General features: G+C 34.2%; 1 protein-coding gene across 9 annotated transcripts in view; it reads right to left on the reverse strand.

Moving 5' to 3' along the window:
- Positions 1-25,921, reverse strand: part of IMMP1L (inner mitochondrial membrane peptidase subunit 1) — a 90,171-nt gene that overhangs the window by 57,329 nt on the left and 6,921 nt on the right. For 2 of the 9 annotated variants that reach the window (XM_074272935.1, XM_074272929.1), the window contains exons 2-3: positions 24,523-24,628; positions 19,459-19,497 (exon numbers count right to left, since the gene is read on the reverse strand). The exons of 2 other annotated variants lie outside the window; for them this stretch is intronic. The gene's annotated coding sequence lies outside the window, so the exon portion shown is untranslated. Of the gene's footprint in view, positions 1-12,831; positions 12,935-19,458; positions 19,498-24,522; positions 24,629-25,921 lie in introns of those variants that run through there. 5 more of the 9 variants (XM_074272933.1, XM_074272930.1, XM_074272932.1 and 2 more) reach the window with 4 other exon arrangements.

The raw sequence follows: 25,921 nt of genomic DNA on the forward strand, positions 1-25,921 counted from the left end.
AGACTGGAGACTACCCTGAGATGATCCTTTGCCTCTTTTTGTATCTTCAATACACATAGTAGCCTCTTAATAAATATTAACTGACTCAATGATTGACTATTCCTATGTTGTTGAAAAAAAGTATAGAAAAAGTATAAAAGCTTGCAGAAGTAACCCCCCACCTTGATCACAAATGTTATTTTATTTCAAATGAGGCTTCATTGCAGCAAATCAACATTCTATTCCTCTTCAACTCTTTTACTAACACTCACTCTACAGCTACTATTCTGCCTATTATTGTCTTTCCTCAACCCTCTCACAGCATCCTCTCCTCTCACTCTTTCAGCTGAGCACCTTTCTTCATATTTCACAGCTACAATTAAAGATTATTCAATAATAATGCTTCCTTTTCCCCATTATCTCACATCATTTAGGTATCTCCCCTCAGTGGATCCAGAGTGACACCATTTTAAATCTGTACTGCCTCATTAGTGCCTGCAATGCAAGTGACCCCAAATAGAATAAACCATAGTAGCTAATTCTGAGACTGTCTCTCCACTCACTCCCTTTCATTCTATTAGGCAGAAATCCCTAACCCTGAAACTGTAAAAGGTCATTGCCTCGGATCAGCCTCATATCTCAGCAACAGGCACCTGAATGGATCAACTTCTGCCCTGTCCCCTTAAGCTGCTCCTCGCACTCAAAACCGTATTCTCATTCTGGGAGCCTCTGCCTCTTTGGTTGAAGCTTCTCTGCTAGCAAACTCAATAAATTCTAGTTGGTGCAAGTTGTTTCTTTGCCAACAATTGATTATTTCCCTTCCCAAGAGCAAGACTTCAAAATCTCCTTCATTCTGGTTTTGGATGAAAAAGAACCTCCCCTTCCCTCCCAGCCCTCTTTGCAGTGGCCAGAAACTGGAAACTGAGTGGATGCCCATCAATTGGAGAATGGCTGAATAAATTGTGGTATATGAATGTTATGGAATATTATTGTTCTGCAAGAAATGACCAGCAGGATGAATACAGAGAGGCCTAGAGAGACTTATATCAATTGATGCTAAGTGAAATGAGCAGGATCAGGAGATTATTATATAATTCAACAACTATACTATATGATGATCAGTTCTGATGGATGTGGCCCTCTTCAACAATGAAGTTCCAATAGAGCATAATGAATTGAACCAGCTACACCCAGTGAAAGAACTCTGGGAAATTAGTATGAACCACTACATAGAATTCCCAATCCCTCTATTTTTGTCTGCCTGCATTTTTTATTTCCTTCACAGGTTAGTTATATACTATTTCAAAGTCCGATTCTTTTTGTACAGCAAAACAACTGCTTGGAAATGTATACATATATTGTATTTAACTTATACTTTAACATATTTAACATATATTGGTCAACCTGCCATCTGGGGGGGGGGGGAGAAGAGGAGGGGAAAAATTAGAACAAAAGGTTTGGCAATTGCCAGTGCCGAAAAATTACCCGTGCATATATCTTGTGAATAAAAAGCTATAAGAAAAAGAAGCCTCCCTGCCACTTCTTGCCAAATGAAACAGTTTTGCATGCACTTTTGAACCCACAATCTTCTGACTTTTCCTTCAAATTGTTCTAATTGTCTCCCTTTCTCTTATACTTATTAATAACTATGTATTGGCTGCTTCCTGGCTGCATAGAGACCTATGTCTCCTCCATCACTAAAAAAAACCTCTGATCCTATCCACACCATTAGCTACTGCCCTTTCTCCCCCCTTCCCCTCCATACCCCTCCTTTCTCTCCCTCCCTGCCAACCCCCCTAATCTGGTTTCCAGTCTCACTGCAAGTTGACACTACGCTCTCCATTTAATTGAAATCTCTGAAGGGTGATATCCAATGGCTTCTTCTCAGATCCTTTTTGGTCTTCCTGAAGCACTTGACAATGCTTTCACAATCTCTTCTTGTGACAAGAATCTTTTTGGGTTCTCTTCCTACCACCCTGATTCTCTGCTTCTGTCTCCTATGCTGGATGTTCACCTAGGTCACCTGCATTACTTCTCCTGTCTCACCTCAAGGCTCAATCCTAAACTCTCCTGTCTCCTGTCACTCTTTATTACCTCAGTAAAGGGTTCCATCAACTCCTCTGAGTCCAACTCCATGCAGATGACTCCCAGATTGATAAGTCACTCCAGTCTCTTTCCTGAATCATCAATCACCCCAAATTGGCTGTCCTGTGAGCAACTCATCATGTCAAGTTTCCTGTCACACAAACAATAAAATGGCAGACTTTGATTTTCTCTAATGCCCCTAACCTCTCAAAAGCAGAAATTGTATCCCAAAGTTAAAGCAACTTTGGCAGTCTCCCACCTTAATTTTTCTAGGAAACCCAGAAATTCAAAACGTTAAAAAAAACAACCTCCCACCCCAAACCCATTCAGTGACCCTGAGCTCACTCAGCTTCTCTCTTTTATCTCCCAGACTACAGCACCAAGGCTACAGGCCTAGCAGACCCAATGACACCACACAGGCTCACATTAAAACCCACACGCCCACAGCCCTAGTGCAAAGCTCTAAATTAGGGGTGCCAGGGAACACGGGCTCTGCTCAGCCAGCATTGGGCCGGAGAACTGAGCAACAAAGGGAGGGAAATGGGTCACCAGGAGAGGAGAGGGCATTAGGTTTGTAGAGGACTGTGCAGTACTCTAGAAGCTGGAGGGGAAGAACCCAGCTGCCAGCTAGGGCCAATTCTGACCACCCAAAAGTGAAGTGACATGGAATGACCTGGTGTGGGAGGAAGCTGAGACACTGAAATCCAGCCCATCAAACTCAACATGTCCAGAAATGAACTTACAATCCTTCTCCACAAAACTTTCAAATTTTTCTACTACACTGAGGAATCCTCCACACACTGCCCCAACCCTGAAGGGGCAGGCCTTCATCTCTCACCTTTTCTACCCAGTCTCACCCTGCCTCATTTCTACTCTTTCCAATACTATTACTTAGCTGCCTGGGTGATTTTTTATTTTCTGTTCATTTTTTCTCCCCCAAGAGGGAATATTCATATAGTATTTTATTTTTCTAAATATATGTATAGACCTAGCTTTCAATGCTCATTTTTGAAAAATTTTGTGTTGCTAATTTTTCTCCCTTCCTCTCTTATTTCCCACCCCCCCAATACAGCAATCTAATATAGGTTAAATATGTGCAACTCTTTTAGGCATTTTCCATTTTTGTTATATTGTATAAGAAAAACGAAGTTAAAAGGGTAAATAAAAACCACAAGAAAAAAAAAGCAAACAAAAAAGGTAAAAATACTATGCTTTGATTCACATTCTGTCTCCAAGTCCTCTCTCCAGATGCCAATAACTCTTTCCAACGCAAGTCTACTGGAATTGCCTCAATTTATTTCACTATTGAAAAGAACCAAATCCATCACTGAATTGATCATCCCTTAATAATGTTCTCTTCATTCTGTTCACTTCATTCAGCATCAATTCATGTAAGTCTCTGCAGACTTCTCTAAAATCATCCTCTTAATCATTTCTTATAAAACAATAATATTCCATAACATTCATATACTATAAGTTATTCAGCCATTCTCCAACTAATGGGCATTGTTTGAGTTTCATTTCTAGCCACTACAAAACTGGCTGCCACAAACATTTTTGCACATGTGAGTTCCTTTGCCTCCTTTAAGATCTTTTTGGGATACAAGCCCAGTAAGAACAATGCTGGATCAAAGAGTATGCACAGTTTGATTGCCTTTTGGGCATATTTCCAAACTGCTCTCCAAAATGGTTGGATCAGTTCACAACTCCCCAACAATCCATTCATGTCCCAATTTCCCCACATCCTTTCTAAGATTTATCATTATTTTTTCCTGTCATTTTAGCCAATCTGATAGGTATGAGATGGTACCTCAAAATTATCTTAATTTGCATTTACTAAATCAAGTGATCTTTTCATATGACCTCAGATGGCTTTAATTTCACTTAAAAATTGCCTGTTTATATCCTTTGACCATCTATTAATTGGGAAATGGTTTGTATTTTTATATATTTGAATCAATTCTCTAAATATTTTAGAAATGAGGCCTTTATCAGAAATATTGTAAAAGTTTTCCCAGCTTTCTGCTTCTTTTCTAATTTTGGCTACATTGAAAAATCAATGTCTATGCAAAACAATTTTAATTTAATGTAATCAAAATTGATCTAATTTGCATTTCATAATATTCATAGTTCTTTGGCTATAAATTCTTCCCTTCTCCATATATAGTGAGTAGACAATCCTTTATTCTCTTAATTTGCTTATGGTATCACACTTCAAGCCTAAATCATGAACCCAATTCAACCTTATCTTGGTATAAGGTGCTAGATATTGGTCAATATCAAATTTCTGCAATACTATTTTCTAGTTTTTACAGCAATTTCTGTCAAATAGTGAATCTTATCCCAGAAGCTTAAATTTTTGGGTTTATCAAACACTAGCTTACCTACTTAACTTATTCTACTGACCCTCTATTTAATAGCCAGTATCAAATGATTTTGATGACTGCCACTTTATAATATAATTTTAGGTCTGGTACAGTTATACCACCTGCCTTTGTATATTTTTTCTAATTAATTCCCTCGAAATTCTTGACCTTTTGTTCTTCCGATGAATTTTATTATTTTTTCTAGCCATTCTCCTGGCTAGATTCTATTTTTTCTAATTCATAAAGTAACTCCTTGGCAATTTTGATTAACATGCCACTGAATAAAAACTCATTTTGATTATATTAGTTTGGTCCTTGATATTCTTCCAATTGTTTAGATGTAACTTTATTTCTATGTAACTGTGTTCTTATGGTTCCACGCTTTGTCTTGGACAGTGGACAGACTTCTAAATATTTTATATTACCTGCAGTTATTTTAAATGGAATTTCTCTCTCTCTTGCTGTTGTAATCTGTAGTAACATACAGAAATGCCAATGATTTATGTGCATTTATTTTATATCCTGCAACTTTGCTCAAGTTAATTGTTTCTAGGAATTTTTAGTTGAATCTCTAAACATATCATATAATCTGCAAACAGTGATAATTATTTCTTCATTACTTTAATTCCTTTAACTTCTTTTTCTTCTCTTATTGCTAAAGCTAATATTTGTAGTTCAATATTGAATAATAGTGATGATAATGGGCAACCTTATTAAAGCATCTTCTAAAAATTTCCTGATTGGTTCAACGAATTCTAGTATTTTGATTTTTATCACTGGAACCAAATATAAATTCCTGGAATTTAAAGTGCTTCAAGGCCAGGACCTTTCCTACCTTTGCAATATTTTATCGCTACTTCACTTCAGACTTCAGTTGTACTGATCTATTTAAGGATACCTCACACATGAAACTCCACCTCCTATTTCTGTACTTTTGCCCTGCCTCCCTTAACCTGGAATTTTCTCCATCCTTACTTCCATCTCTTGTTTTTTTCTGGTTTTCTTAAAGACTGAGTCCTATCTTCTTCAGGAGGCTTTTTTCCCTGGTCTCCCTAAATTACTAATATCATCCCCTCTTGGATTACCTTTCATCTCCTCTCTATTTTGTATGTGCAATGTTATCTTCCCAATCAAAATATATTCTTCTTGAGGGCAGGAACTGCTTTTACCTTTCATTGCATTCACAAGGATTAACACAACTTAGCCATTAATATTTACTTATGAACCAACAACTGGGAAATTCTAATAATGTATTGAGGCTTACTCACATCCACTTACTCAGGTACTTCTCAATTGCCCTTTGAACGACCTGTAATTTGAACTCTTTAGAGACAGGCATTAAATGGCTAAAAGCCATACATCATCACTGAAAGAATAATGTTATTGCAGTGAGACGCTTGGAGTCATTTAATGCTCTGTGCATTTTTCCAAATACAATTCAGCCTGCTGACATTTACATAATGTTTTAAGTTTTTCCCACCAAAGAGTTCTACTTCAATGCCATATTATGAAGTGAAGGTAACCCTGGGTTCCTGAAGGCCTTGCCAGAATAGTATAAATTCTGGCAGATTCCATCATGTTGGAAAGGCTTCAAATATAGTCTCAGCAACAGTCACCATCTGCTTTCTAAGGACAAGCCTAGAAAAGTAGAAACAGGCTCTTGATGGCTACTTGGTGATGAATTATTTGGCCATGGAAACGACTGAAACAAAGAAAAATGCCAAATAGTCCTCAGTCCTACACAAACCTCTTTTGCAGAAAACACTGACAGAAAAATAAATAGAAGAAAATAAGAGATTATAAAAAATAGATTTTAGACAATCTATAAGCATTAACTTAGCTATTGTTGTTCTATAGGAGATCCTTATCAAGTAACTAATATGCAGACATACCACTAGAGCAAACTTTTTTCAGTACTGAATCACTGTGGCAGTATTTATAAAGAAGTCAAATAATTGATTTCTTAAAGTGAAATATTGTTATCAAAATACTTTTGAAAATGAAATAAGTTCTGACTCCAATTTAAGAATCTCTATGCTAGAAGATTAATTTCTAATGAATCAATTTATCTTGACATTCTTACCAAAATTGGGAGAGAGGGGAGAAGAAGAAAGTTGTATCTAAACGAAAGGTTGGTTCATATATTCTCCCTGGAAAGTTAAATAATTTTATTTTACTCTATATCCAAAAGCAACTAGAAAAATTATTGCATAGAATACTTGGTTATGTACTTCAGAATGTTCATCCATGGAGAATCATTTATAAAAAGATCAATATGAAAATAATTGAAGTCAATGAGCCAATGGGTGAGAAAGTACTGAAATTCTCAATAAGAACAACCACAAAAAAATTAACATCAGGGACATCAATGCAAAGCAAGGTAACAGTAAGAAGAGGAAAAAAAAATATTAAAAAATATTGCTTAAAAAGAAAAAAAAGGAAAACAAACTACCAAAGTTACTGGAAGATTCTGGATATGATGAGCACCAAGTAACAATTAGAAAATAAAATTTATTATATTTTAACCAATGAGTAACTAGGTGAGAATCACTTTCAGTTATCTCTGAATATAAAAACCAATAGCAAATTTGAAAAAAATTCTTACAAATAATGAAATTGAGGCAATTCCAATTTGATCAATTTGAAAAGATTACTAGTGCTGAAAAATGGTAAATGAATATAAAAACAGACATTGACATCAACTATTACCATTTCTTCAGGAATTTTAACTGACATAAATTGATTGCTTCACACCGACAAAAATTCTTACAAACATTTAAATTCCTTGCCAATCTGAGAACATGGAAGCCAAAGATAACAGTAGACTAACATAGAAACTAGTTTGTATATAGTCCCATGGAGGAATACAGTAGAAGATCGCATATCACTTTTGTTAAACATAGAAAAATAGTGGAAGGAAAAGCAAATATAAAGAAAGTTTGGTGCAGTCTCAACAAAATCATTCTAAGGACATTTAATGATGAAATTGGAAGTATGATAGCAATATCATAACACTAAGTTTTGCAAAGCAATATACATGTACTATTTCACTTGAATCTTACAATCAGCCTGTAATAAAATAAGTGCTATTTTTTTTTCATCCCCATTTTAGAGAACAGCCAAGAGCAGGATCATATAACTATTAAATATATTAGGGCGAATCTTTTGTGGCATCTTTAATTTTTCATTTATTTTATTTTTTTCAATTACACATAAGAGTTTTCAACATACATTTTTGTAAGATTTTGAATTCCAAATTTTTTTTTCTTTCTTTCTTCTCGGTCTCCACCCTAAGACAGCAAGCAATCTGACATAGGTTATAAATGTACAATCCTTATAATATTTTATTAGTTATGCTGTGAAAGAAAAATCAGAACAAAAGGGAAAAACCACAAGAAAAAAAAAACAGCAACAAAAATACTATTTTTCATCTGCATTCAGTCTCTATACTTCTTTCTCTGAATGTGGATGGCATTATTATTATTATTACAAGTCTACTGTCTTGCATTGTTGTACCGCTGAGAAGAAACTAAATCTATCATAGTTGATCACTGAACAATGGATAATGTTTTCCTGATTATGCTCACTTCACTAAGAATGAGTTCATGCAAGTCTTTCCAGGTTTTTTTGAAATCAGTCATAGTAGTAGTTCATTCCATTACATTCATATACTAGAACTTAGTCATTGCCCAACTGATGGGCATCCATTCAATTTCCAAAAAGTGCTGCTAAAAACATTTTTGTGCATTTGTCAAGTCCTTTCATTTTTTTTTTTCATGCCCTCTTTGGGATCATTGACATTGCTGGAAAGGATATGTAGAGTTTTATAATCATTGAGCATAGTTCCAAACTGCTCTGTGGAATGGTTGGAACTGTTCACAACTCCACTAACCACATTAGTGCCTCAATTTTCCATATCCCTACCAACATTTATCATTTTGTTTTCCTGTCATCTTAGCCAATCTGATAGGTATGAAGTAGTATCCCAAAATTATATTAATTCACATTTCTTTAATCAATACTGATTTGGAGCATTTTCCTCTCCTACCCATTGCTATTTATTTCTCTTTTTGGTTTGCTTATAACTTTTAATAGTATTTTATTTTTCCAAATACATGCAAAGATAGTTTTCAGCATTCACCGTTGCAAAACCTTGTGTTCCAAATATTTCTCCCTCTCCTCCCTCCCCAAGATATCAAGAAATCTGATATAGGTTAAACATATGCAATTTTTCTAAATATTTTCCATATTTGTCATGTTGTACAAGAAAAATCAGATCAAAATCATGAAAAGGCCATGAGAAAGAAAAAAAAAAAAAAAGCAAGCAAACATACAACAATAAAAGGTGAAAATACTGTTTTGATTCACATTCTGCTCCAAAGTTGTTTCTCTGGATGAGGATGGCTCTCTCCATTGCAAATATATTGGAAATTACTTGATTCACCTCATTGCTGAAAAGAGCTAAGTCCATCACAGCTGATTACCACATAATCTTGTTCCTGTGTACAATGTTCTCTTGGTTCTGTTCACTTCACTTAGCATCAGTGTAAGTCTTTTCAGGCCTTTCTGAAATCAGCCTGCTCATCAATTCTTACAGAACAATAACATTCCAACACATTCATATACTATAATTTATTCAGCCATTTCCCAACAGAGAGACATCCACTCAATTTCTAGTTTGTTTCCATTACAAGAAGGGCTGCTACAAACATTTTTGCATATTATGGTCCTTTTCTCTCTTTTATAATCTCTTTGGATACTGCTATCTAGTAGACACACTGCTGGATCAATGAGGCAGGCAAAATTTGATAGCCTTTTGAGTAGTTCCAGATTGCTCTCCAGAATGTTGAATCATTTCAGAATTCCACCAACAATGCCTTAGTTCCCAGTTTCCTGACATTCTTTCCAACACTCATCATTATCTTTTCCTATCATCTTAGTCAATCTAATAGGTGTGAAGTGGCACCACAAAGTTGTCTTAATTTGTAAATTAATTTGTAAATCTCTCTAATCAATAGTGATTTAGAACATTTTTTCACATGACCCCAGATGGTTTTAATTTCTTCACCTGAAAATTTCCTGTTTATATCCTTTGATATAAATTAATTAAATTAAACAAAATAAATATATTAATTAATTAATTTAATTAATTAATTGGGGAATGACTTGTATTCTTACTAATTTAACTCAGTTCTCTATGTATTTTAGAAATGAAACCTTTACCAGAAATACTGATTAAAAATTGTTTCCTGGCTTTCTGCTTTATTTCTAATCTTGGCTGTACTGGGGTTTTTTTATGCAAAACTTTTTAATGTAATGCAATCAAAATTATCCTTTTTGCAGCTAGACTATCCCTTGCTCTCTTCTTCCAAACTTTTCAAACTTTTAAGATATGGCATCTTTCAAATGTCAAGACTACTCTTGAATTCTATTCATTATACCACCTAGTTTATAGGAATATTTCAATAAACAATCAAAAATTTATATATATAGGCAAAGCTTTTATAACAAAGTTTTTCACTTATAACAAAGTTTTTCAATGAGAAATGGAGGCACCTATTTTAAAATTGAACATCACAGGTCTCAATGATTTACAAGAAGATAAAAGGCAAAGAGCTGAAGAACAGCTAAACATGACCAAGTGTGTACAATAAGAGATTCAATGGAGGCATTACAATTTTAAGAGTATTGAGGGAATGATTACCTGTCTGTAACATGTAAGAATGGCTGTAGATTAGAAACTGGCAGACACCTTGACTTTCAGGACCTTATTACTGATTAGTAGTGATTATTAAACAATATTTATGTACCTACTTTCCCATTTTTATGAAAAATCTTAAGAAAAAAAATAATTGCATTGAGGGCATTGTTGCCAATGCAGCTAAGACACCCTTTCATGAATCACATTTAAAGCTGTTACACATTCAACTGAAAGATGTAGAAAATACAAGATCTCCCAGTTCATCATTTGTAAAGTATTAATGGGCATTTTACATTATGATCTGGAAGCAGGTATGGTTCAATATTAGGAAAGTTATTAAAACAATTTGATCACAAGTGCAGAAAATACAACATCCATTCCTGTTTAGACAAACCAGGAACAAATATGAACACAATTACAAAACACTTTTCATACAAACAGATCTAAGCAAGTGGAAAAAAATATTAATTGTTCATGGCTAGGTCAATTCAATATAATAAAATTGACAATTCTATCTGAATTAATTTACTTATTCAGCACCATACCAATCCAACTACCAAAAATTTATTTTATAGAGCTAGAAAAAAATAGCAAAATTTTCCTATAGATCACAAAAGTAAAAAATATCAAAGAAATTAATGAGAAAAAAAAAAAAGTGAAAGGTGCCATACCTAATTTCAAACTATATTATAAAGGGAATAACCATCAAAACAATCTGGTACTAACAAATATGAGTGGTAGGTCCACTTATAAACAGTAGTAAATGACCAGTTGTACAGTGTTTGATAAACCCAAAGACCCTAGCTTTTAGGACAAGAATTCACCATCCAGCAAAACCTGCTGGGAAAACTGGAAAACAGTATGGCAAAATTGGTATGGATCAAGATATTATATAACATGCCAAAAAAGGTCAAAAAGGATGTAAACAAAGAGTTGCTATCATAAGCAAGGAATAGGAAAGTATCTATGGATACTATCAAAACTATGGATAAAAGAAGGATTTAAGAGCAAACACGAGATAGAGAACATCACAAGCTAGAAAACATAATTTTGATTATGTTTAAATAAAAAATTTCTTCATAAACAAAACCAAGTAACCAAGATTAGGAAAAAAAAAAAAACAGAAAGCTGGAGGGAAAATTTTTATAGCACTATCTCTCATTTCTTAAATATATAGAGAACTAAGTCAAATTTGGGAGAAACAACAAACACTTATGTTCTCATAGTAGAGGAAAACTGATGTCTGGAACCAGAAGTATTCCAGAAGAGGGGAGCAAGGGAACTCCTGAACCAGTTGGAATTAGGTAACACTGGACAGAACTAGATGTATAACAAAAAGATCTTCAAGTAGGACAAAGGTCATAGCTCATAGTCATGCAATATATGTAGCAGGAGGAGGTATATATATAAATATTCAAATGAAGAAATCAAAGCTTTCTGTAGTCATATGAAAAAATGCGCTAAAGAACTAATAATTGAAGAAATACAAATTAAAACAACTGAGGTAGAACCTCACACATATCAGATTGGCTAATATGAAAGAAAAGGAAAACCATCAAGGTTTTGGAAACATTGGGACACTAATGTACCACTGATGAAGCTGTGAACTTATCCAACCGTTCTAGAGAAAAATTTAGAATTCCCAAAGGGCAATCAAACTTAGCTTCTGATCCCAAAGAGATTTTAAAAAAGGAAAAGGATTTCTTTGAACAATGTTTATTACTGCTCTTTGTGTGTGGACAAAGAATTGGAAATTGAAGGGATAGACAATAATTGGGGAATGATTGAGTGAGTTGTGGTATATGAATGTTATGGAATACTGTTCTATTATAAGAAATAATGAGCAGATGATTTCAGTAAAATCTGTAAAGATTGATGCAAAATGAAGTGAGCAGAACCAGGAGCACATCGTACCTGGTAATAGCAATTTTGTTTGATGAGCAACTATGACTTTTGCACACACACACTATGATACTTATACACTTAAGCAAACAAATCTTAGAGTTGATTCTTCAGTAAATAATTGGATGAATATAATAATCTTGGCACTGATAATGAACTGGAGGCAGAAATGAAGAGAGAACAAGCTGATGACTTTTTAAAGAATCACAATGTACTTCTAATAGCACAAGTTTCTCAGAATTTAATGCCAGTTTTGTTTTGGCTATGCTATATCAGTGCAAGTTACATATTAACCAACATCTCCAAACAATTAGGATTTCCAGAAAACAATGGAGAAACATATAGTAAATATGTGAAGACTGTAATACATTGCAATAAGAACTAAGAAAGACAATGGGCTAGTGATGTGGCAGTTGCTTAATGTTTCATTATTGGTATCTGTTATTAAAGTTCCTCAGCACTATGGGCAGACTTCCTGTAGAAAATTTATGGGAAAACCTAGATGAGAGGCTCACAGGCTCAGAGGAAAGAGTCTAAAACTATATCACTGAGGGGAAGCATGCACACCAGTAAAATCACAGAGCCATCAAAGAACTTCTTCAAAGAAAGTTCTTTACATAATTAAATTGTCTGATCTTTTAACAACATATTATCTTCATTTTAGAGATGACACTAATTAACAAAACTTACGTGATTATCCCAGATTCACAGTTTAATATAAGAGGTGAAATTCAAACCCAGATCTTTCCTAACTCCAAATCTATTTCTCTTTTCATCATGTTTACCTCATGTACCTACCTCTTTGTCTATCAATGATAAAGTCAGTCAGTGAGAAAAATAGCTAAATTGATGAAATCAAGAGATCCTTCAATTTCTGAAGTGAGGACACAATTTAAGGAGCCTAGAAAACATTTTGAAAAAGTCTGCTTTACAAATACATAGTAGTAAGTAAGAAATCAAGTTCCAGATCATAAGCACGAGATTTGGAGGGTCACCAGTGTTAGCCAGTTCAGAAATGATTGAGATTCTGGATTGCGTTCTTTTTGATATTCCAAGACTCACTGAAGCAGATGATCAGCAATAATACCCTAATATGGCAGTAATTAACTTATTTTCAGATGAAGTAGTTTAGATTGCTTCAATAAAAAACTGACAAATACATAATTTACTTTTTTAGTTTTATATTGTCAAATTGGAAGTAATAAGCATGATGTATTATAAAACATTTTGAAAACTCATGTATCAGGAAAAAAAATTTAAAGTAAAAATTATAAAATGCTATGTTTTAAAAGTACATTTTAAAAATGTAAATATTTTAGGTACACATTTTAAGACACCCAAGAAGATGATTGGAAGCAAGAGTATGCTCACCAAAAAGTCATGACAAGATAGATATATAGAAACCGAAACAAACTGCCCTGAATGATCCTACTTCTCTTTTTTTAAATTTTTATTTTATAATTATTAAAATTTTTTGACAGTATATATACATGAGTAAATTTTTTTAAATAACATTATCCCTTGTATTCATTTTTCCAAATTATCCTCTCCCTTCCTCTACTCCCTCCCCTAGATGACAGGCAATCCCATATATTTTACATGTGTTACATTATAACCTAGATACAATATATGTGTGTAAATCCAATTTTCTTGTTGCACGTTAAGTACTAGATTCCGAAGGTATAAGTAACCTGGGTAGATAGACAGTAGTGCTAACAATTTACATTCATTTCCCAGTGTTCCTTCTCTGGGTGTAGTTGTTTCTGTCCATCATTGATCAACTGGAAGTGAGTTGGATCTTCTTTATGTTCCATGAGAATACATCTTCATACAGCATTGAAGTGTACAGCGATCTTCTGGTTCTATTCATTTCACTCAGCATCAGTTGATGTAAGTCTCTCCAAACCTCTCTGTATTCGTCCTGCTGGTCATTTCTTACAGAACAATAATATTCCATAACCTTCATATACCACAATCTACCCAACCATTTTCCAATTGATGGACATCTGTTCATTTTCTAGTTTCTAGCCACTACGAAAAGAGCTGTCACAAACATTTTGGCACATACAGGTCCCTTTCCCCTCTTTAGTATTTCTTTGGGATATAAGCCCAGTAGTAGCACTGCTGGATCAAAGGGTATGCACAGCCCAATAACTTTTTGGGCATAGTTCCAAATTGCTCTCCAGAATGGTTGGATTCTTTCACAACTCCACCAACAATGTATTAGTGTCCCACATCCCCTCCAACACTCATCATTATTGGTTCCTGTCATCTCAGCCAATCTGACAGGAGTGCAGTGGCATCTCAGAGCTCTCCCAATTTGCATTTCTCTGATCAGTAGTGATTTGGAACACTCTTTCATATGAGTGGATATAATTTCAATTTCATCATCTGAGAATTATCTGTTCATATCCCTTGACCTTTTATCAACTGGAGAATGGTTTGGTTTCTTATAAATAAGGGTCTGTTCTCTATATATTTTGGAAATGAGATGGTCCTACTTCTTTAAACAATCTGAGTAGGTTTTTTCCAGGAGGACCAGCACCCAGTCTGACCTCAAAGGGCCTTCCATATGTCAGCTTTCTGAAGATGGATACACTAGGAAAGGAGAAAATCAGTTCAAACTTTGGGTGATAGGATGGCTGATGTCAGTGGGATTTTGTCCTGATAGTGCTGGTTAGAACAGCAGTGAAGGGCAGAACCAAGTCCAAGAATCACTGGGCAGAGACACAGCATGAGGCAAGGCACATTCTGGAGCCCTTAGAGCCACAGACAGAATATACACCCAGCTAAAGGGTTGTGTACATGCAGGGAGATGGGGAACAGCAGTCCTGAGTCTAGCAGCATCTCCAACATTTAAGTAGATCCTGTCAGTTATGGAATCTCCCAGTTAGAAACTGTGTAAATAAAAGGAAACAGAAGTGCAGAGGCCAACACAATAATATCAAGAAGAGACAAGTCAACCCAGCAGAAGTTGGGGCAGGGTCCCAGCCATCTCCTCCAGGATTGCCACAATAATAGCAACATACAGAGGAGACAGGATCCAAAAAGGTCTTATTATTCCATAAAAAATGTAGAAAGAACAAAATCTGGTGTTTCAAGTCCTAATTCAGAAACTGAGGCTGGAGATAGATGTAAACAGGAACAGAAGAGTTACACATGTTGAACCTATATCAGATTGCTTGCTCTTTTGGGGAAAAGGGAAGTAGGGAAAGAGAAAAAAATTGGGAATACAAGTTTTGCAAAGATAAATGTTGAAAATAAAGAACTATAAATCTTCCCCCCCAAAAAAAAATTCAATATTTACTAGTATCAAGTGAATCCAAAAATATAAGAATTTGAAATCATGCTATCAGACACAGCAAAAACAAACATTCAAAACAAAACAAAACAAAAAAAGTTGATAAACTACATTAGGCTGAAAGAAACACAGAAAAAAACCACTATCAATATTACACCAATATCCTTGAGATGCCTTAATTTCTAAATTCAAGAACAGAGATACAAGAATAAATAGACTCAGTAATGATAGAAATTTTCAATATTCTTTCAGTTTAAAATAAGTTTAACAAAGAGATAAACAAATAAAAAATATAGAATTGATCAAAAGTATCTTTATTTGAAGAAGGTATATGTGTGATTGTTATTTACATACATTCTAGGACTTCTGGAAATCTTTTACAACACCATGTTGATTCATATTGTTTATTATATCACTACTTGCACGTATAATTCATGTTTGTTACACCATATTAAGCCTACACCAGCTGTGGAGAGAGTGATCACTAATAGCCTGCGCTTTATTGCTATGTGTTTGTGTAATATCTCCCATGCTGATGGGTTTGTGTCTACCTGTTTCTAGTAAGATCCTTCAGCCCAGAAACCTGCTAACAATATCTGGCTTGACTCCCCATTTCCCTTTGGTGTTTTTCATCTCTCTTCCTGAGAAGAAAGGTAGGTCGAGATCATCTCCTTTTTGGTGTTTTCACCTCCTTTCCTGAGAAGTCAGGGAGGGTGTGATCACCTTTGTTTTTGGGGTTCCAACCTCTCCCTGAAGTCAGGGATGGCCTGACCACCTGTGTTCTAAAACAAAAGAAAGCAGGAGATGTAAAGGGCTGAAACTTAAGGCTAATTACCTATTGGACAATGACTCTATTAGCATATGTCTGGAATTGTTCTTCTCACAGTTAATGCTGGCTCAATATTTGGGGTTAAGAGAATTGTAGGTAAGGATTAGGGGATGGGGGTAGAGAGAACTTCACTTTGTGGCAGGACCAGAAGAGAGATTGGTGGTGAGCTTGTGGCAGTTTGTTTGTCTGCTTCACTTCTTCCCCTAAAGACCAAGAACTTTTACTTATCCTGACTCTAGCTGTTCCTGAGGCCTCCAGTGAGTTAGGCCAGACTTTCCACTTATTCCCATTGGTTCTCTCTTCCCTCATGCTTCCCTCACACTAAATTTTTTTTTTCTTTTCCTCCTGGTTTTGAATTTCATTTATTAGTTCCTTTTTCTTAATTTTATCTAATTATTTTCTCTTATTTTTTTTCACCTCTCATTTAAATTAGTGCTAAAAGCTTTAAGATAGCTTCTAAATGGGACTGCAAAAGAATATTTGTACTGACCTAGAAAAAAAAACAAACAAAATTCATATGGAAGAACAAAAGGTTGAGAATTTCAAGGGAATTAATGAAAAAAAAAAAAAAATCAAATGAAGGTGACCTAGCTGTACCTGATCTAAAACTATATTATAAAGCAGCAGTCACCAAAACCATTTGGTATTGGCTAAGAAATAGATTAGTTGATCAGTGGATATAGGTTAGGTTCATAGGACAAGACAGTGAATAAAAAAAATAGCAGTGTTTGACAAACCCAAAGATCCCAACTTTTGGGATAAGAATTCATTAGTTGACAAAAACTGCTGGGAAAACTGGAAATTAGTATGGCAGAAACTAGGCATGGACCACACTTAACACCACATACCAAGATAAGACCAAAATGGGTCCATGATTTAGGCATAAAGAATGAGATCATAAATAAATTAGAGGAACATAGGATAGTTTACCTCTCAGATTTGTGGAGGAGGAAGGAATTTATGACCAAAGGAGAACTAGAGATCATTACTGATCACAATAGAAAATTTTGATCACATCAAATTAAAAAGCTTTTGTATAAACAAAACCAATGCCAACAAGATTAGAAGGGAAGTAACAGATTGGGAAAACATTTTTATAGTTAAAGGTTCTGATAAAGGCCTCATCTCGAAAATATACAGAGAACTGACTCTAATTTATAAGAAAGCAAGCCATTCTCCAATTGGTCAAAGGATATTAATAGACAATTTTCAGATGATGAAATTGAAACTATTTCTACTAATCATCATAGAGAAGAGCTAATCCAATTCCAATTGATCAATGATGGACAGAATCAGCTACACCCAGAGAAGGAACACTGGGAAATGAGTGTAAATTGTTAGCATTTTTTGTTTTTCTCCCGAGGTTATTTTTACCTTTATCCAATTCTTCCTTTGAAGCAACAACAACAACAACAAAATTAGGTTCTGCACATATATATTGTATCTAGGTTATACTATAACATATTTAATATGTATGGGAAAGCCTGCCATCTAGGGGAAGGGAAAATTCAGAACAGAAGGGAGTACAAGGGACAATGTTGTAAAAAATTACCTATGTATATGTACTGTCAAAAAATGTTATAATTATAAAATTAATTTTAAAAATTACTCATGCAACCCCCCCCTAAAAAAAGAAACTATTTCCACTCATGAAAGAGTGTTCCAAATCACTATTGATAGGAGAAATGCAAATTAAGACAACTCTGAGATACCACTACACACCTGTCAGATTGGCTAAGATGACAGGAACAAATAATGATGAATGTTGGAGGGGATGTGGGAAAACTGGGACATCCAGATGATGCATTATTGGTGGAATTGTGAAAGAATCCAACCATTCTGGAGAACAATCTGGAATTATGCCCAAAAAGTTATCAAACTGTGCATACCCTTTGATCCAGCAGTGCTACTACTGGGCATATGTCCCAAGGAAATACTAAAGAAGGGAAAGGGACCTGTATGTGCCAAAATGTGTGTGGTAGCCCTTTTTGTAGTGGCTAGAAACTGGAAAATGAATGGATGCCCATCAATTGGAGAATGGTTGGGTAAATTGTGGTATATGAATGTTATGGAATATTATTGTTCTGTAAGAAATAACCAACAGGATGAATACAGAGAGGCTTGGAGAGACATCAACTGATGCTGAGTGAAATGAGCAGAACTAGGAGATCATTATACACTTCAACAACAATACTGTATGAGGATGTATTCTGATGGAAGATCTAATCCAGTTCCAATTGATCAATGATGGACAGAATCAGCTACACCCAGAGAAGAAACACTGGGAAATGAGTGTAAACTGTTTGCATTTTTTGTTTTTCTTCCCAGGTTATTTTTTACCTTTTGAATCCAATTCTTCCCTTGCAACAATAACAAAAAAATTTGGTTCTGCACACATATATTGTATCTAGGATATACTATAATATATTAAATATGTATGGGAATGCCTGCCATCTAGGGGAGGGGGTGGAGGGAAGGAGGGGAAAATTCGGAACAGAAGGGAGTATAAGGGATAATGTAGGAAAAAATTACCTATGCATATGTACTGTCAAAAAATGTTATAATTATAAAATTAATAATAAAAGTAAATAAATAAAATTTTTTAAAAAAGAATATTTGTACTTCCAACGACCACTTGAAGCTTTTACAAAAAGTACCATGTATTTGTGATACAAAGACACTGCAAATAAAAATGAAATAAAAACAGTAATTGCTTCCACGTGTGTGGTAAAGAAATGGTGAGGGGTCACCATTTAATAAAAAAAGCTGGAGAGAGCTCTGGAAAAAAAAAAAAAATCAAAGTTTATTGTACATTCTCAAGAGAAGGGCGTCCCACCCTTCGAGCAGACAATTGAAGAAAGGAAGCGCCTCCAGTGGGCAGGACAGCACCTTTCATCCCTAATGCAAAACACCCCCTCCCAACACTGACTCACATTCTCAGTGGCTTAGAGTCTTACATTCTAACTTTGAGATCTACCCACGAAATTGAACTTGACCATTAAGTACACAGTTGCCCATATTTGGCTGATATAGGGAGGAGATATCATGAGAGGGGAAAGCAATTATGCCCTTGACTAGATGTTCAGAGTCCTTCAGGCCTACTCAAACACTGAAGTAGATGAAGCCTTACTCGATTTTCACGACAGTCTTGAAAGATTTCACCTCATCTCATTCACAGGGACCACAAACAAAAGACACAAACTCAAATGGAGAATTACAATTAAGTTCTAAATAAAGAGCAAATTAAATCATAGAAGTTATATAAAGGAAAATAATAATGATGAAAATAACATACCAAAATTTCTGGGAAGCAGTCCTCAGGAAAATCATATCCCTATAAAACATACATTAACAAAACATGAGATTAATAAAACTGAAAACATTTTTAAAAATTAGAAAAACAAATAATAAAAATTAAAATAAGCACAAAAGAAGATAACAAAATTTAAACTTTAAAAGTTATGGAAACTAAAAATATAAGCTGATTCTTTGAAAAGTCTAATAAAATTGATAAAAACTTTAATCATTCTAATTGAAAAGAGAGCAGAAATCAAATTAATAAATTAGGAAATAAAACCACAACAAAACTAAGAATTTTTTTTAAATCAGAATATACTGTGTAGTTAACTACTAATAAAACTGCTAATAAAATTAAAAACACAAAATAAATGAGGGATATCTTCAAAAAATATAAAAATCCAAAGCGACAAAAGATCAAATGGATTTCTTAATTGAGGCTCCAAAAAGGAAAAAGAAGTAGGTATGCAGAAAATACAAAATGAAAAATTTCCTTGCCCTGATGCATTCATGAGAAAATTCTTTCAAACTTTTAAAGTACTATTAATACTTCATAAATTATTCTCAGAAACTGAGAAAGCACCTTAAGAGAATCCTTTTTTAAGAAAAAGATATATTATGTGAGCTAGAGAGCTCTCTAGAGCAAGGTAAAGTTTATTGTACATTCTCAGGAGAAGGGTGTACCCCATCTTTAAGCAGACAATGGAAGAGAGGAAGTGCCTCCTGTGGGCAGGGTTAGCAACTTTAATCCCTAAGGCAAATACCCCCTCCCACCACTGACCCTCATCCTCATTGGCTGAGAGTCTTACATTCTAAAGAGGGATCTACTCATGAAATTCAACTTGACCAATAAGTACATAATTGCCCTTATTTGACTGAAATAGGGAGGAAATGATGTAATGAGAGGATAGCAGGAAGGGGACTCAAGTATGCCCTTGACTCAATCCTCAAAGTCCTTCAGGCCTACTCAAACTCTGAAGTAGATGAAGCCTTTCTTACTAGATTTTCACAACTGGCTTGAAAGATCTCACCTTATCTCATTTATATGTGTACACACACACACACACACCTCAACTAGTAAAGAATAAAACAAGGAAAGAAAATCACACTGATATTATTAATAAATGTAAATTTTAAAATTTTACACAAAATCCTATCAGATTATATCAATTTATTCCAGAAAATATTCATCATGGATTTATGTTGCATTTATACCAGGTATGTAAGGATAGTTTGACATTAGGAAAGCAATCAATATAATCAATCATATTAAAACCAGAAACATCCAAATATATAAAGATTTTCTCAAAGACATAGGAAAAAACTTTGACAAAGTACAAGGCTCATTATGCTTTAAAAACAAAAAACAAAAACCAAGCTACAAAGGATAGCATTGAGGATTTTTTTTTTAATATCACAAAAATTATCTATCTTAAAATCAAAATAAAGCACCACGTGCAATGGAGCTTATACTAGAACCATTTCTAAAACATTTAGGAATAAAGCAAAGATATTGTCCTTGCTATCATTTGATATCATTCTCGAAATGCCAGCAACATAAGAAGAAAAAAAAGACATTAGAATTACAAACATAGGTTAAAAGGATTAAAAAAAACTAACTATGCTAATAATATGATGCTATATTTGGAAAATCCTAGGAAAATAGTGAGAAAACACTTTCAGCAAAGTTGCAGGCTACAATATGCACCCTCAAAAATCAATTGTATTTCTACGTAATAAGGTCCAAGGAGTAACGATAGAAAGGGAAATTCCATTTCAAATAACTACAAAATGTATAAAATATGTGGGGCTAAAAAATACAAATAAATTATAGGCATTCACTAACAGATTACTTACAGCTAGATATGAACAAATAGTTCTGAACAGAACTGAAAACTCTTACCATACCAAATTTTCCAAATCACTAAGTAGAGAAAAACAATCCAAAATAATTCTGAGATTTCAACCTCGCATCCATCAAATCAGCAAAAATAACAAAACATGGAAAGTTAATGTTGGAGAAGTTGTGGAAAGATGCCCAGCAGTGCATTACTGATAGAGCTGTGAATTAATACAACCATTTTGAAATATAAATAAAACCCAGACATTCCACTATTAATTAGATGTCCCAAAGAAGTCACTGATAAGAAAAAAGTTAATAAACACAAAATATTTGTTGCAAAACTTTTTGTGGTATCAAAGAAATGGGAACAAAGTATCTACTCATCAACTGCAGAATGGCTAAACAAACTAGAACATAATATTGCTGTGTTGTAAGACATGCAAAATATGATGAATACAGAAACATAGAATGACTTCCATAAAAAGATTCAGAAAGAAGCAGGTATGACCAAAGGAATATAGTATAAATGCAAAAACAAACAAGAAAACCCCCCACAAAATCAAAACTGTATATTGCAGAATAGCAAAAAACCAAAAACAAACAAACAAACAAAAACACAAAACACATAGCCCCAATAAAAAGATGTGAAAAGACGCCTCCTTTAATTTCTTTGCAGAGGTAAGGTGTACAAAGGTAAAGTCACTGCATTTATTTTCAAACTTTTTTAATAGCCTAATTGATTTTACTCATTTCCTCTTTTTTTTTTTTTTTATTTAGAAAAATTGTTATATAGATGGTTTTCTGGAAGAAGGAAATAAATACTGAGATAAATTTTAAATGATATAAAAACAATTCCATAAAAATGTATCATTTTTAAGAGGCCCAGTCCTTATAGTACCTGATTGTATTAGTTTCTCAGGACAGGTGATGACTTTATAAAGGGCAGCTATGTGCTTTAAAAAAAAAAAAAAATGCCATTTTTGTTTGTTTTTGCTATCACTTTCTTGTGATCATTTTTGGGATAAAGGTCAGTCTACTTTGCAAAGAAAACAGAACCAAAACAGAGCCTTCTCCCATTGTCAGTGATCTCCCTAATGCTTTCCTGATGTTCCTCAATTACAGCTGCTGCATTTCTTCACATGAAAATACCTCTTCAGTCTACAATGCTGCCCCAGTCCACAAATGCCTTTACTTATCCAGTTTCTCTTTTTTTTTATCCGTAGATTTATTTTTCCTAAGGAAGACAAATATGTATATAAACATGGGAGCAGTTAAAACTGAGCTTGGTTTATAGTGGCAAGGAACTGGAAACTGAGTGGCTGCCAATCAGCTGGGGAATGGCTGAATAAGTTATAGTATAAGAATGTAATGGAATATTCTTGTTCTAAAACAAACAATCAATAAGATGCTTTCAGAAAGACTGAAGACTGGAGAGACTTCCAAGAATTGATGCTAAGTGAGGTGAGTAGAAGCAAGACAACATTGTACACAGAAACAGCAAGATTAATTGATGATCAACTGTGATGGACTTAACTCTTTTCAATAACAAAGTGATTCAAGCCAATTCCAATAGACTGGTGATGGAGAGAGCCAACTACACTCAGAGAAAGGATTTTAGGAACTGAGTGTGGACCACAATATAGTATTTTAACTTTTTTTGTTTTGCATTTTGTTCACTCTCATTTTTTTCCTTTTTGATCTGATTTTTCTTGTGTAGCCTGATAAATGTGGAAATAGTATAGTATTGTACATGTTTAACATATTGGATTACTTGCCGTCTGAAGGGAGTGAGAAAAATCTGGAACACAGTTTTGCAAAGGTGAATGTTGAAAATTATCTATTTTGAAAATGAAAAACTATTATTAAAAAAAAAACTGATCTTGGGGTAGGCTAAAGCAGCAGGGGTTATAAAGACAAAAATCACAAAGTAGAGTTGGGGGACTGAAATCACAAAATAGTCTGATCAGATTATCAAAAATCCTTGGTTGGGTGTGGGGAATAATCTTAGGTTACATCTGGGCTGGGCTGTTTTTCAGAATGCCTATAGTAGCTTTATCAGGTTTGGTCACAGTGCTGGAATCCAATTTCTTTTTCTTTTTTTTCTTTTTTTTTTTTTAATTATAGCTTTTTATTTACAAAATATAATATGCATGAGTAATTTTTCAGTACTGACAATTACAAAACTTTTTGTTCCAATTTTTCCCCTCCCACCCTCTCCCCCAGATGGCAGGTAGACCAATACATGTTAAATATGTTAAAGTATATGTTTAATACAATATATGTATACATATCCATAGTTATTTTGTTGCACAAGAAGAATCAGACTTTTGGATCCATTTTTTTTTTTGAGTAAAATATATACACATGGAGAATGGAGATGATCCTATATGATATCTATAAGGTCAAATGTGCCTCCTTGAATTGGAACTTCCCACTCATCTTTCCTGTTGTCTAACCTTTTGAGTACTTATTAACATTTGGAACCATGTGCTTACTACTGATTGTTTTCTGAAATTTTGTCTGTGAATTTCTGAACATCCAAGCTGTTCTCTTTCTTCTTTGTGATGACTCTTAGCACAGAATTACACATGTACTATATTCTCTCTTCCCATTTTCTCTAGCTTAAAGCCCTTTTGATTAGATTTCCACTCAGCTGGCAAATATACTCATTAATAGCTCTTTAAACAGTTTAAGCCAATTCAACAAACCTTCAAGGTACTTATCCTTTACATTGTAGTAAGCATGATTGAATCCCTGGGGATATTCTATCATTACTACAATAGCTTAGGTACATGAGTGGTTTGTGTCTTTTTTTTTCCCTCCAAACTTGGCATTTAAAAAAATTATCTTCGAAAGATGTGAGAAAATATGGCCAAGGAACAATTATTGTGGACTTTAAAAATATGAGTCTTGACAAACCAATAGTTCTCAAAAGTCTGATATCCAAGATATTTGCTGAATTAAATTACATGTATATATGTATGTATATACGTGTTTGTATATATATATATATATATATATATATATATATATATATATATATATATATATATATATATATATATATCTATCTTTGTGTATAACCAAGAATCATTCCCCAATACTTAACTAGTAAAGGACATGGATGGTTTTCATAAGAACTGCAAACTATAAATGAGCATTTGAAAATATGTTCCAAATCACAACTAGAAATGCAAATTAAAATGACTAAGTATTTACCTTACACCCTGCCAATTGGCAAAGATGACAAATTAATGTGGCTATGGGAAGAGAGTGCAGAAATATCTTGCTGGTGAAGCTGTGAACTGTTCAAACCATTCTCCATCTGTAATCATGCAAAGAAAGATATTGACTAAACACTTTGGCTCAATAATCAAACTACTGAGCTTTGACTGTAACTATGTCAAAGATGGGAACTAAACGTTATTAAAGTGTTAACACCACTAGGCCTATATATCAAAGAAATCAAAGGGAATAGAAAAGAATCTTCATTTACAAAAAGATAAAAAATACTCAAAGCAGCTCTTTTTGTGATGATGAAGAATTAGAAACCTTGGGGGAGTGCCCACTAATTGGAGAATGGGTGAACAAATTATATGATATAGATGATGAACCATCATGACCAACTAAATAGAAAACTCAAGGTATAGAATGTGTTATACTTTTAGTTATGACCAGTGGGTGAATTTGTTTTGAATGTTTATGCAGTGGTTATAAAGGTTTGTGTGTATGTTTAATTTGGAGGAATGGGGTGGTAAATAAGCAAACAGAAATAAGGGTATGGTCCCCCACTCTAAAAAAAAAAAAAAATCCAGAAGGAATTACAGGGTAGAATGGCTTCAAAAGTTCCCTGTTTGACAATACGTAGTTTAAAAGAAAAGCAAACTTTACGTGACCCAGTTTCATGTATAATTTTCCTCATCTGCTCTACAATATATAAGAAATGTTTATTTAGTGCTTGTTAAATTCAGAAATTTTTTTAAAATTAAAAGAGAAAAAGACAGAACCTCACTGTAAGAGAACTAAATTTAACTTATTGTACTGCAGCATCATCTATAACTTGGGAGAGGTGAAATCTCTCAAAGATTATTATAGCATTCTATCCAAAGAGCTGGTTGGGCTTGTTTGTATTGCCCAAAGAACTATCCTCCTGTGAGCTCTATTTTGCTAACAAAAAAACTGGGAGCTGATTAAAATCCAGTTGAGTGAAGTTGTTTGTAGTTCTTTAGTTTAAGGAACTGTTTATCATTACAATAACTTAGCAGTTCCTCAGCACCTTTTTAAGAGTCTTGAGTTAAAAGGGCCTTTCACTGCTTCATCAATTCTAGAGTAGAAGACTAGTAGATTTGCTCAGCAGGATAGCAGTGTAGATCAGAAAGGAACCCTTTAGTAGAAAAGCAGCTTCCTATAGTACAATTGAAGGAAAGACATTAAGGCCTACAATTCAGAGTTGTGAACTGCCCTAGAACGTAAGTCTTCCTCATTTATGTGCCTTTCTGGTAGGTTTCTTTACATAAATGCTCACTCCTTCCCAAAGATTTGATGTGAGATATATTCTCACCAATATATTGGTGAGAAAAGATGACACAGATTTAAGTATGTCCTGGTGATGTATTAA

Source organism: Sminthopsis crassicaudata, chromosome 6 (assembly GCF_048593235.1).
Source record: "Sminthopsis crassicaudata isolate SCR6 chromosome 6, ASM4859323v1, whole genome shotgun sequence".
Lineage (NCBI taxonomy): Eukaryota > Metazoa > Chordata > Mammalia > Dasyuromorphia > Dasyuridae > Sminthopsis > Sminthopsis crassicaudata.